At 41.5% G+C, this 14,826-nt stretch overlaps 1 long non-coding RNA gene across 1 annotated transcript; it reads left to right on the top strand.

The window, feature by feature from the left end:
• Positions 1-12,114: 12,114 nt before the first annotated feature.
• Positions 12,115-14,403, top strand: LOC146709165 (uncharacterized). Its single transcript, XR_014920422.1, has 3 exons — positions 12,115-12,255; positions 13,340-13,432; positions 13,569-14,403. It is a non-coding gene; the product is annotated as an uncharacterized LOC146709165 (long non-coding RNA).
• Positions 14,404-14,826: the final 423 nt, after the last annotated feature.

Below are 14,826 nucleotides of genomic sequence, written 5' to 3'. Positions count from 1 at the left end.
TTTTACATTTTTTTTTAATTTTATTTTTTTTTATTGGGGAGCCATACCCCCTTGGAGGCAAAGTCATTATAGGCCTTATACATAACCATCGCTGCCACATTAAAATCACATTACACAACAACGATAATCATTGCATTCAATTACACGTGGTAATAAATACCCGACACCATCTCCAGTAAATCCATTAGCCTGGGAGACACACACAACACGTGCGCACACACTCACAAATAGGGCAACAGCCATAAAGTGTTTGGACCCCCGGTTTTGCAGATAGTTCAGTGCTGTGCTACCAGTGACATCAGCTGTTTGCATTGTCTGCAATGTTTACAGTCGCATTACACATTCAAAGCACACACAGTGTTATAAAACTACTTTTTGTATAAGGAAAGATGCAGAGGAGAGACTCAGAAATGGAACAAAAAAAATACCTGATTCAATAAAGGTCAACAGCTTGAATTTAAAAGACATATACAAATGCATCAGTCCACTTGAGACGACCATTATTTACCAGAGCTACATAACAGACTGCTTCTGGTTTATACTTAAAAATTATATATTTTGTATATATTCAAAAGTCTCACCCTTCAATACTCTAAATAAGTGATATATAAATAGAAAGACTGCTCAGTAGCATTCAGATTAGCTGTACTCCTGTCACACAAATGATGAGAGAACAAATATGTTTTTAGCCTCAGTGATTAATCCATGTGTGGATGCGTGGTCTGAGGCTGCTGTACCTGTTCTAGTGTTATTAGCAAGAAACTAACTCTGCCTTAAAAATAGAGCCTAATCAGAAAGACCCATTATATAGCCTACATAGGGAAAATATTAGAGAATCACACGCACACACCCAAACACTCTACTTGGTGCATTTCATTTTCATATCTCCTGCCCTGAACCGCTCAATATTCTTCCTCCACCCCCTCACCTTAACAAAGCTCATCCTACATCTATCTGCCTCTCTCTCCCTCTCTCTCTTTGGCTTCAGCCCACCTCTCTCCCCTCTTTGCTTGATGGCAGCCTCACTTGTAATTAACTGTTATGTGGGGGATTGATTGAGGACAGCTTAGCATTGACCAGCTTCATTATGGAGTCCCTTCAAAGTGGGATTCTGGGCCTGCCAATACTCCTGAGTTTATTTCAGTGAAGGGATCAATAGCTAGCGCATTAAAAGCTTTATTTGGGCTTTGTCCGCCCCTTGAGTACCTTTGCCCTGGTTGCTCTGTGGATCCCACTGGTACCACCACGATGGCTTCTTCGAAAGGTGAGAAGGCGGCATGACCATCTTGCTTGTATTATGCTGCTGGCGTGGAATCTAACAGGCTTGCAGTTTGCTTGGCTTCAATCTATAGTGTATTTTCTTTTGTGGATATTCTGTGGATTCTTTGATACGGGCTGATAAACATTTCTTCTGCATCCAGTGTGACTGCATAATTTCGAAACAATTTTTAGCACTTATCCAGATGTTGTGATATGTGACAGTTAGTCACTGCAGTGCAGGAACCCTGCGATGTTTCCAGTCTGCCAGCGGAGTACAACGGGAGCAGCCCGGCACTCTTTTTCAAAGCTTACTCTACAAACACCATGAAAGCATATACACACTGAGGTGTCTGCGGACTTTCTCTCTGAGATGCACACACATATACAGACAAACACACACACACGGGGTGGCCCTCTGATGAGATATCATTTTGTCATTTAGCATGCTGTGTTACAAGATGTATCTCCCCTGCCAAAGCGTCAGCAGCTATCCCAGCTCTGTCCTTGTCTGGTGTTTCCCTCAAGGCTACACACACCGCTGTGGAGCCACACACCCAGGGAGATGGAAGGAGCACGGCTGCCACGTTATAAATGACTCCAAGAATCTTTCTCTTTCTTTCTCCTTTGTACTTACTTGTACACTTGCTTTTTTTTTCTACACATCTCTCTCTCTCTCATACACACACACATCATTCAGGCTCACATACAAAGACACACACCAGTTGCCAGCAGAGACTATTACACAGATATTCTCTCTGTGTGCCACGTGCACAAAAATGATGACCTTGCCCTGAAGCTTTTGTTCTTTACCTTTTTTGCCTTTCTGAAATGGATCTAACAAGTGAAATGCAGGTTGTCCTTTTCCTTTACCTTACTCTGTGGAAATAATCCTCACACAGCGGTATAGCTTCTGCCTCCATGACAGAATTTTCTCTCATTACTAGCTCTTTTTTCCCCCCACCGACAGTAATATTCTTTAGAAAGTGAGATATTGTGCCGTCGAAGTCCTACAGTACCTCACCGACTCCACGGTTGGTCCCTCTTTGCTTCTACAGAACTAATGGCCTGCGGACTCAGCACCGGGGTGGCAGAAAGATGAATAAAAAAACTCACAAACGCATTCCACCAATACCCTGGACAGCGGTGGTGACACTTAAATAATAAACAGTGCTTAGTGCTTTAAAGATATTTTTTCCTGGCTGCGTGGGGTTGAGGTCAACTCATTAGCAGTGGGGAAAACAAAGAAAGCACATACACACTGGCACACACACACCTGCCCACACATACACACACAGAAACATGAATATCATTAGGCAGTGAGATATTATTGTTGTGTCAATAATCTCTGATTACATGTTTAATAAAAATAAAAGTCTCACATTACAGCAGAGGCTGTCCTATCATGATTAGTAATAATCTAATTGATGTGTTTTTCTTATACAAGACTAATAGAGAATGTTACTAATTTGAATTTTGGGATTTTTGTGAAACAAAGATGAACATATTTAACTACAGTACTTTTCTGCACTCCATACTAATGTTGCTGTCAATTGCTTTGAAATGATTACAAAGGCCACAGAATTACCTGATGCACACACGGGGTTCAAGTGAGCTAAGAAGTGCATATCAAAAGGAATTTATCCTTGGGAAGACAATATTAGAAATACAATAGACAAAAAGATCACATAGATATAGCAGCAATGTGAAACAGTGTGCCGGAGGGCAGCCAGTGGGGCTTAACTGTTAATGGTTTCTTCATGCTTGACACATTTCAAAACAAAACAACTAATGTTTCCCAGATCAGGCCAGCAGGACAACATTAGCAAGGAAAGATCTGACAGTCAGATAGTAGAAGAGATTAATTAGAATATGCCCTCTTACAAACTGTGATGAGGCTCAAAACGGGATCAAAAAGAATGTTTGTAGGTCTACTGAAGGGTATTGGTGGGTCCCCGCTAACTCAGAGGTGCTTGAATAATAGCATATTTATAAAACTGATACCACTGTGGGTTTTAATTTGGAGCTAGATAAGCAGAAAAAAACCTGTAGCTGGAATTTGATGAGGAGAACCATCTGTCCTACAATAATCAGCAAGCCGTCACCGCACAGTTCATTGAAGTGGGACTAAAAGAAAAAAACACAGGGCTCAGATCATGGAAGGAATATTTGCCAAAAGATATGGACTTGGAAGATAATCAATCTTTAAAGTTTACTTAATCAATTCAGAATTATAAATACTTGATAGGCTAAAATAATTCAACACAAATTGCCCATTTTCTGGACTGGAGAAATGTCAATATTCATAAGCAGTCTGTTCTTGTTCTTATAAGATCTCCAGATGGGAGGAGAACTGTCAAAACACCCTCACGTCAAGATGAAACAGAGAAAAGATATCTATTCAATTCTGACGTTTCATTAATGAATAATTTTCCCCATGCATAAATATTAATAGATAAAATTAATTAGTTAAATCATTGATGTGGAGGAAAATCAACAGGAAGCTCAGCTCTGTGAATCCTAATCTCATTTAATGATATTCCCTACTAATTAATGTTAACATGTTTGTACAGGTTTAGTGTTCAAACCTGTTATAAAAACATGCAGTGTGTTTTGTTACTATCACCTTTTTATATCCTTTACTATGTATACTAATTTGACATGGGAACGTATTATCAATATATTAGGAATATAAAGTCCTCCTCTTATCATAAAGCAGTAAAGTGAAATCAATCTGTGTCGTGCAAATATATGGAGCTTGAAGCTTGGTGATGTTCAGAACTAGTTTTTGGATAAGAAAAAAAAATACATTTTCTTTTAAAATTACTGTGTTGAAGCATTCAAATTTTGAAAAAGAAGATAATCTGTATCTATTCTTGTGGGAGATGACCTCAGAAAGATACTACAATGTATCAGCTCCGTGCCCAATAAGTGGTGCTGAGGGTGGTTATTATCCAAAGCCATTAACCATAACCAGCCACAGTCCTTTGGATGACTCGTGTGACCTGATGGAGGAATCCAAACAGTGTGTTGAATCAAACTCGATTCAAACATGATTACAGGCCTAGCTCCAAGAAGTAGCTGTTAGCGAGATCAGCCAATGAAGATTCTCCATTGAATGAGTTTATTGTTAAGAAAAACCTCTAATTGAGTTATAAAACTAGAATTGCGAAACAAAGGAAGCCACAAGAATGATCAAATTTATCAGGTAATAAAGCGGCTAAAATAAAATAAGCAGCTAAAATAAAATAAAACAACAACCAGAGGTGCTGCAGCAAACGACTATTCAGTACAGCGCCAGGTAAGTGAATGGTTAACTCTCTAGAAAAGCTTTCCAGTCCTTTTGTTTTCTATCTGCTGTTCAGTTAGGTCCTCTCATATTTTATTTATCCTCATGCAACCCCAAAACTGTAATGGTGTTAAATATCTGTTAGCTTGTTAGCTTAGCTAAGTTACTAAAAAAAGCTGATTTTCTGCTAGCTTACTCCGTTTGGTCTCCTTGATTCTCTGAGCATTGATTGTTTTGCAAATCAAATGCATCAGCTAAAACGGTGAAATCTCAGTAGAACTAGTGTTTCATTTATCAAGATAAAAAAATGTCACAGTGCTGTAGAACTGCTGCTGGACTATGGCGCCACAGTATTTCACGTAGTTCAGATGAGACACGCACCAAACAAGGTGTCCAATCCCTTAAAACTGCTAATAGGGCTATCACTGAAGACTACTCTGTTGACCTTTTAAAATACTGGCTTCTAAGTCCTTATTCAACATGCCCTGTTTATTGGATTGGCAGTGCCTTTATAGGCCACCTTTAGAGGTGCAGAGCTTATATATTTTTTGGCCTTTCACATCTTTTTCTCTACCCTTTGGCTACCACTCACCTCTGACCTCAGCAGAAACACCATGGGAAATGACTAGAGTGTTAATGACGTCCGCAAACAAGGCAGCTGTGTTTTACCATCGTGCTCCTGCCATAGCCCAACAGAGTGCATATATAAATAAGCGCTTGTATGTAATGCAAAGACTTCAATAAGCTTTTGACCCTAAAGCTTTCATATACTAAATAACACTCAGTTTCACTGTTTTCCTGCCTACACCTTATCTTCTTCTAAGCAAAACTCCTGAGATGCAGTGGGAGCCTGAGGGCTGTGATGATGCTGAGATAGACTGCTCCACACATGACCTTTGAGCACAGAAAAGTGAGAGACGTGTGTTGTTAAAAGAATAATGGGGATGGGCAGATAAATAAGCATATACACTAGATACATGACAGAGGAGCGTGAGATCCATTACAACCTCATTATTTTAATAGAGACTGAAGGTACAATGCCACGATATATCCCCCGCATGCACGCACACACGAACACTCCTGCATGGACGAGCTTTCAGAAAATCAGACAACCACAAATAACCTTGTGCACTCATACTGTGTTCTTCACATATTTCATTTAGGTCAATGATCTTTGAAGAAGGAAACTTGACAGCCTATAATGGGAGAAATATAGAAATTCTCTACCTGTTTCAGAGTTTGAAATATGTGCAGCCTGTTCTTTGGATGGTAAACACGTTACACTGTTGGATTTGGTAAACATTGGATAATGATACCTTGCATGTTCTGACACACATCCACCTGCCAAACAACAAGGGTTCAGTCTTGTATGCACCCTTCAGTCTGCCCATTTATCATGTCTCCCTGCACTGTGGGTCGACCGCTTCGCTAATGATGCCAATTAATTGAAAACATTAGTGCATCTCAAAGAGTAGCATTTCCTGGTAAGGGAAAGTATTTAGGGGAGGGGATATCAGAGCCTACACAAGTGATGCACTGTTTGGCTTTATGTGATTAACAGGGAACATAGGTTAAACATAGAGGGAATCACAGCTGTCAGTGATATGATCAAAGACACCAGACACTTGCAAAGGAACGTATGTTATAAATATAGCGCTCAGAAATTGAAGACGTACATTGATGTGTCTGTATGTGCAACTGTGTTTTTCTTTTCTTTTTAAGTACTTTGGATTTGTCATGTTTCTCCAATGTATAAATTGCAATGCCGTTCTGAAACTGAGCCTTAAGTCACCCTAAAATTCTCAAGATCTAGCATTTGTGAAGATTACCTCAAATTATAGTCAGACGATTGCTTATTCTAAATGCACACACAGCGTTACAGAGACAGAGTGCGAGAGAGCAGGCTCACTACCAGACTTGGTGGTGTGGCAAAAGCCTGGCAGACAGAGATGATGATAGTGGAGGAAGCTTCCAGCCTCCTAGCCTCCATATCAGCCAGGTGTCCATGGAGGAGATATAGTGAGACTGAGGCAGCGGAGGGAGGGGGACTGTCAGCTCTGAGAGAGGATACTGGAGTGTGGAGACAGCACTTACAGACACAGACATGAGGCAAGTAGGCTGCTACTGGATTCAGATGAGCAGCTTTTGTACAGGCTGTGAAATCAGTCCTTAATAATGCTGCTTAAAACAGAGTTTCTTAAACTTTTTCAGGCCATGGATGGGCGAATGATTGTTGAACCAATATATTAAAATATGCAACATATAAACAAAATGAATAAGCAGTAACTATCACCTTGAAAGGAGCTGATAAATGCAGTATTAAATTCGGAACTGCATTTAAACAGAGAAGTTATTTAATGCTCTGAAAACTGAATTAACAAAAAATGGCTGCCAAAAACTTCCAGATGTCTAAGCCACGTGATAAGAAAGGGTAAGGCCGAGTCCTGGATGTGTCAGTTTGACAGGAGGACAGCACTGGAGACCTTCTAGCTGTTGTTACACAAACAAACTCAGTGTTGCATAAAAAGCACTTTATCATCCCTATTCTAAACTAGGATGTAATTCAGTCTTTAGAATTAAATTGAAGTTGGTGTTTCAAGAAAATATTTTCTTTCTTCAGTTTGATCCAATTCTGTTCACATGAGTGCCATATCTTTCTCAGGGTATGTGGAAGATATAGTTTGGGAGGTTTAGTTGTTACCTGGACAGTGTTCATGTTGAAAGGGCTACCTTAAGGAGTTTGAGGTACTACATGGTGAGCAATATTTAAATATTCTGTAGTTACGTTCTATATAAGTAGGCTTCTTAATATCAAATGTTATCCATTGCAGTGATGTAGAGTTACCTTTTCATTAAACTTGAGTTTACTACTGATAAGATGTAAAAGGACGCCCATCTTTGGGGCGCTGCTTCATAAAGGGTAACTTATATTGAGGACAGTGAGAAAGATTTAACCCTTTAATGTCTCAAGATCAGATTTGTGTTTAATAAAAATCTCTTCTGAGCTCTGGTTTCTTGCAGCAAGTGTGGAAAAACAAGGCTGCCATGTTTAGGGTTTACAGAGAATGGCAAGGCAAGGCAAGGCAAGTTTATTTGTATAGCACAATTCAACAAGGTGATTCAAAGTGCTTTACAGAGACAATGGTCCAAAAGAGAGAAAATGTCCAGTGAGTGGCAGTTCCCTGAGCAATAATGTCTTGTTCATGCCAGAGTTTAAAGAAGAATGGCTGGCCTGCTTTGAGCTGACAGGAAAGCAAAAGTAACTAAAAAAAACAACAACAACAAAACAACATGGCTATGTCCATCGCTTATCCCATATTAGCTTCTCTTCATTGGTTCCCTGTAATTTAAAAATTGAATTTAAATCCTTCTCCTCACATACAAAGGCTTGAATCATCAGGCACCATCTTATCTTACAGACATCATTGCACCGTATCACCCCAATAGAGCACTTCCCTCTCAGAGTGAACTTGTGGCTCCCAGAGTATTTAAAAGTAGAATGGGAGGCAGAGACTGCCATCTTCAGTGGAATCTGCTCCCAGTTTGGAGACAGACACCCTGTCTGCTTTTAGGATTAGACATTACTGAACAGTAATGTAGCACATTGTACTAAATTCAGTAATCACATTGCAATTACAAATGTGTTGTTGCTTGGGTTACGAATGTAAAAGGTTTTCTGTACAACTGTGCAACTAGAACAAAAAAAAAATCGATATGTTCATTTTTCTTAATGTGCACTTGTGCTACAATCAGCTGATTTCTATTCATGTGCAGATAGTGTCACGGCGAGTGAGGTGAGCCGTGTGGAGGCAATGAAGGAGGATCCAAATGCAGGCAGTCGTGAAGGTGTGAAGGTGGTTTATTGAGCATGAAAGTAAATACAAACGGCAAAGGGAGCTATGACTAACTAGACTGGGAACAAACTAACTACAGAACACGAACCTGAACATGAGCAGAAACACTTGGCGGTTGACAGCAGGGAAACACACAGATGACGCAGGGTGGAATACACAGACGGACCAGCAACTACAATGACGGCAGACATGACTTAAATACACGGAGAATCACAGGGGAATTACACACAGGTGGTGGACACAGCTGGGAATGATCAACAAGACGAGACAAAGGTAAAACTGAACACACTCACATGAGACGCAGACCATCACAATAAAACAGGAACAAGAAACCATCACACTAAGACACAAACTCGACAGAGAGACAGACAATGGCACATGGAGCTAGACAAATACTAAACAGACACAACCGAAGAACAAATCCTAAACACCACAGAAACATGAAACTCAAATAACATCATCATCATCAACACTACAAGAGAACAAGAAAACAATCCCTGATGCAAACTAAAACATAATAAAACTCAAACTACTGGGTCCAACGGACCCAGAACCGTGACAGTACCCCCCCTCTAAGGGCTGGCTCCCGACAGCCCCAAACAAAAAAGCACAAAGCACCAAGCCAGGGCGGGCGGAGGGGGTCCAGGAAGGAGGGTCCGAAACAAAAACAAGGAGCACAAGAGACCAGAATAAACCAAAAACAGGCCAACACAAAACAAGCCCATTCACGAGTCCACAGTAAAGTCCGGGGGCCGACAACACAAGAGCCGAAACAGTTCAGGGGGCCGACCCTGCACACAGCAACGGCGGCGATAGGCAAGCAGTTCTGGAGGCCGACCGTGCGTGCAGCAACGGCGGCGAGGAAGCAGGTCCGGGGGCCGACCGTGTGGACGGCAACGGCGGCGCGAATGCAGTTCTGGAGGCCGACCGCGCACACGGCAACGGCGGGCAAACAGTTCCGGAGGCCGACCACGTGGAAGGCAGTGGCGGCCACCGAGCAGGTCCGGAGGACGGCCGCGATGCCAGCGGCGGCGACGAACACCTTCCGGAGGCCGTCCCCGAAGGCCATGATGCCATCTCAGAGGCCCGGAAAACGGCCGGCAGAGGCGAGGCGGAACGGGTCGAGCTGGCACCGACGGCGGCGTGGCAACCACAGGACCAGACGAGGCAGGACCAGACGAGGCAGGACCAGACGAGGACGAAGCGGTGGCTGGACCAGGCGAAGATGATGAAGACACGGAGGCTGGACCAGGCGAAGATGATGAAGACGGCTGCGGAACCTGACGGCTGCGGAACCTGACGGCAGCGGGACGGCTGCGGAACCTGACGGCAGCGACGCTGCAGGAGGTGATGTGGAGATGTGCTGGCTGGGTCCTCCAGGACCGTCAGCAGGTGTGAGGATGTGCTGGCTGGGTCCTCCAGGACCCTCAGCTAACGAGGCGTGGTGCTGGGTGGGCTCCTCGGGCCCTCCAGCAGACGAGGCTTGAGGCTGGCTGGGTTCTCCTAAACCCCCAGCAGACGACACTTGAGGCTGGCTGGGTTCTCCTAAACCCCCAGCAGACGACACTTGAGGCTGGCCGGGCTCCTCAGGCCCTCCAGCCGACGAGGCAGGACGCTGGCTGGGTTCACCTGAACCCCCAGCTAACATGACTTGAGACTGGACGGGCTCCTCAGGCCCTCCAGGGAAAGCAGTCTCTGAAGCAGCAGGTACGGAGACCTCTGCCAGTGTGGACACTGGCTGGGACTGAGCAGCACCGTGGCTAGACTCAGGCAGCAACAGTGGGATACAGTCCTCAGAGGGCTGGAAGTGTTCCCCAATACACTCAGCAGAGGACTGAGGCGGACGGGTGAACTCACTTGAGCTCTCAGGGGGTGCTGAGAGCCGAGACTGTTCAGGTGAGTTCTCCGGTGAGGCTGCTGGTGCTGGTGTCTTGACCTCTAGGGGTCCAGAGTTGGCTGGTGACTGACACCCAGCCTCTGGGGAGGCCCTAGAGGGAGCAACTGCCTCTGAGATGGCCAGCTTAAATGAACCAGCAAAAGTTTGTGTGGAGTGTGTTCCCTGCTTGTAATGAGGCTGTGAGGATAAAGGCTGGGTAAATGAGTGGACAGGCTGCTGAACTGGTGGCAACTGAGCTACAGGTAGCAAAGTAGTAACAGGTGGTGGAGTGGCTGGCTGAACTGATAAGGCTGATGACTCTCTTGCCAACTGAGCTATTGACTGGGCTATGGACTGTAACATGGTGTCTACTGGGTCTGACTGTGACTGTGATGGAGGTGATGAGTGAGTGGCTGACTGAGTTAGCGACTGCTGGGAAGCTAACCGAGCTACCGGCTGAGCAGCTGACTCAACGAACACAGCCCCGGTATAAACAGTCATATGAACTGGTGAAACAGACAGAGCGTCTTTTCCACTCACCACAGCCGGCAGTTCTGAAGTCCTATTCTCCAGCTGTGGGGCGACGCGCCGATGGCGCGATCGTCGCTTCCTCCCGGGCAAAACCTCCGGCGGGCCGGGCAAAACCTCCGGCGGGCCGGGCAAAACCTCCGGCTGGGAATGATCAACAAGACGAGACAAAGGTAAAACTGAACACACTCACATGAGACGCAGACCATCACAATAAAACAGGAACAAGAAACCATCACACTAAGACACAAACTCGACAGAGAGACAGACAGACAATGGCACATGGAGCTAGACAAATACTAAGCAGACACAACCGAAGAACAAATCCTAAACACCACAGAAACATGAAACTCAAATAATAAACATCATCATCATCAACACTACAAGAGAACAAGAAAACAATCCCTGATGCAAACTAAAACATAATAAAACTCAAACTACTGGGTCCAACGGACCCAGAACCGTGACAGATAGGAGGAAAATAGTGGAATGGTTGCTTTTATTTTTATTGCACAAAACAACAAGAGCACGTTAATTAAGTGCAGACTGCATCTAGAACAGGAACAACAACATTATACTGCGAACACAACTTGGTCTCTTTACAAATATCTGCACCGGCAACATGCTAACACAGAGCTAGTGAAGAACAGGGAGTGATGTTCAAGCTGAAGGCATGCTGACCCCAGCTCAGCTGCCAGAGCGTGATCTTCAACAGGTAGCAAAGGCAGTGATGAGCAGTCAGGCTTACATGATTGTAGCATCCATTTGTACCTTTGTGTTTTTAAAGTGGAATCACTGTGGCGATTGCTTTTAAGTCTCTTTGGGCTGGATTTCAGCTTTGGATTTTGTTGTTGGTTTTGTGGGCATACAACACTAAAAGAAAGACTGTATGTGTATATTTTTAGGATGGTGAGTTTTGTCAGTGTCTGTCACTGTAGCCTCAGGTTTGTAAAGTTAACTAATGATTATATGACAGTGTGTTTCAGGTCATGTTATGGAGTAATGTAACGAGAAGTGTATTGAGTTATTTTCTCTGACAATTAAACTACATTACTTTTAAGAAAAGTAAGCAGTAATGTTAGATTAGTTAATATTATTAGTTATTACACTCTAAGAAATGATACATTGATGTTGCTAGCATTATGTAAACGTTTTATGTTAAAATTAATGTCACCAATTGATTTTTAACTCTAAACACAAGGATATTGTTTTGATTTTAATTAATAACACAATATTTCAATACAACAAAATGCAGTACATTAAATCCAACGTAAAAAGTTCATTAAAAATGAACAGCACTTTAATTTGAAGAGGATTGTCCTAACAGGCTCTCCGTACTTCTCAGTTTGCACATGTGCAGTGTGGAAGTTTGAACAACCGCCATTTTCAACCGAAACTTGCATCATGCTCAGAAGCCTGGATAAAATCCATTGCCATTTGAGGATTATTTGGTAAGTACAACCATTTAAGGATGACAAATTTGGTTAATGTGTACTAAATGATAAACATCCGACATTTTCGGGAGTACTTCTGTATGTTTTATTTTAAAACAAATGATGTCTGGTAATTTTTTTTTAGCATTCTAGCTTGTATGCCTCTCACAGGTGTTAGTAGTCAGGCATTTAACAAATATTATCGGGCCCACTTCGGTGTAATTTCCCAAAATGTTTTACGATTCATGTTAAGCTGCAACTTGCCTACTAAGAACTGCAGATTTAAAATTATTCCCAACATCTACTGCGCATGCTCCCTGGTGTCAGTAATCGGCACCAGGAGCGCCAGCGATCCTATCCGTTTGAAGAATGAAATATATGTATAGTGTATTTTAGAAACATGCATCAAATAAGTTGCTACATTGTTTGAAGGAATTCTACCCGTGTTGATATCTGGTTTAGTGTTAATATCAGTGATTAAAGTGTAAGACATGCATTTATCTTGTGTCATTAAAATGCAGCATTATGTGTAATACAGCTATATGTAATGCATTTAACTCCTTGTATCAGTTCCATTGATTATCAAAGTGACAATTTGTGTGTTCCCCCCCTTCATTTTACGTTGGTCAGCTAGTTCTGTCTGTCAGTAGATGCAACAAAAGTGGCTCAGATGTGATTGTGGTTACTGTTATCTTTTATTGTAACTCTTGTTATCGTAATAAATACCAGAAAATATTATGATAGGATTTTGAATCCATATTGCTGAGTTCTAATCTTCTATTTCTTTTTAACATTTTTAGGGGTACAATTAATAATTATATTGTTGAACAGTCTAGAATTGATTAAAGCAAAAGTGAAAGCTTTCATGTATTGTCAAAATTGAAAAGCTTCTAGTTTTGTGTTCATATATTTGTTGATCTGACTCAGAAGAGTCAGTGCCTAACCAATCATTAACCTCACTGAATGTCACTAATGTGAGTTGTCAAACATTGTTTAATTACTCATCGCTAATCACTCATCTGTTAATATTTTTGACTTTGGTTTGGGAAGAGGTGGAAAAGAACCAAAATCTTGTCTCACATTGAGTTCTTATCTCCACCAGAATATCAGCATTGATGTTCGACGGGAATGCGTTCTAAAAACTATCTGTGTCTACTTAAATAAAAAGCCAGATGACCTGTTCAAGGAATTCTTGGTAAGTTAGAAAAGGGGAAAGATCAGTTTGTTTGTTTGTTTGTTTTTTAATTTGGGATAGTAAATTGAATGTGGGCTCATTTATTCATATGTATCTATATGCAATTAGCTTTTCCCCCCCTTGTTTTCATTTTAAGGATGTGGATCTTTGTGCAAGAAGAGAAACGGAGCAGCTGACTTTAGGAGTCTGTGTTGTCAGACATGAAGGAGCAGACTCTGCAGATACACCTGAGGACATTGGTGTCATCATAGAAGGATACACTGTGCTGAAAGCTCTTAGTGATGTGGCAAAGGGGTGTGCCCTCCTGCTTGGACTAATCTACAGTCTAAATCTGAGCTACCCAAAGCACCTGAAATACACATTTGAATTTCTTCAGAAGGTGCTGATGGAGTTGGATGGGAACAACCTATCCATGAAGGTGCAAGTTCTGAAAAACAAACTGCTTGAGTGAAACAGCCTGCACTGAACTATAGAGGACACTGAACTGGTTACAAGATTCTCAAACCCATCTCCTTGCACTTTATAAACTGTTCAGTTTGAATTCCGCAAGAACTTCTGCAAGGCCTCATACTTTTTGTTCATGTTGAACTTTTACCACCCTCCAGCTACATTGAACAAGACTGCTCCTAAGTTTGGACTTCATTTTAAGTTTTGAAAAAAAAAAAGGTTTTTTAAATATGGACAAAAATGCCACTAAAGTCATTTCTACTTGTTGTTTATAGGACTGTATTGTGAGTTTTCCATTGTACCCGAAGCAAGTTTAAATTAAGTCATGTTAATGTTAAAAATGTTGGAATCACAACACTTTCCAGTTTTAATAACTTGATTTTAACATTCTGTATTATGTCTTCCTGAACTTAATATGCACTTGCATATATGTGAAGATATTTTTGTTTAGGAAAAAGGCATTGATCTAGAATTTTGAACAGCTCAAAGTTTGCTTCAGCACATTTTACACAAAGTGTTATTAAAGTTGGGTTAACTGAATAAAATTGTTTGATTTATTCAATTTACTTTAAATAGAGTAAGTAATTTAATCCTATAGTTTCAGTAGAGCTCGTTTAGGGTTAGTCAATTTATCAGATGTACTTAAAATTTGTTGTTCAAATTAAATGTGTCATACATTTTAGATTTCACTAACCCAGTTGTGTGGAACCGGTTGACATAACTGGGTGGAGTAAATGCAACATCTTATTTTATAGAGTAAGTAGGGCTTGTTTTGGTTGAGTAGATTTTATTTAGTGTTGTCAATTTAACTCAACATGTTAGTTAGATCAACATTATGATATTTAGTTAATACAACACCATTCTTGTGATTTGCATTTAATTAGCCAAAGCTTGACAGATGTACTTAAAATTTGTTGTTCAAATTAAGTGTATCATACATTTTATAT

This window comes from Copadichromis virginalis, linkage group LG5 (genome assembly GCF_057382275.1).
Source record: "Copadichromis virginalis isolate Kocher_CV1m ecotype Utaka linkage group LG5, C_Virginalis_male_GT1.1, whole genome shotgun sequence".
NCBI lineage: Eukaryota > Metazoa > Chordata > Actinopteri > Cichliformes > Cichlidae > Copadichromis > Copadichromis virginalis.
Note: the sequence above shows the minus strand (reverse complement) of the source record. Positions and strands in the feature narration are given on the sequence as shown.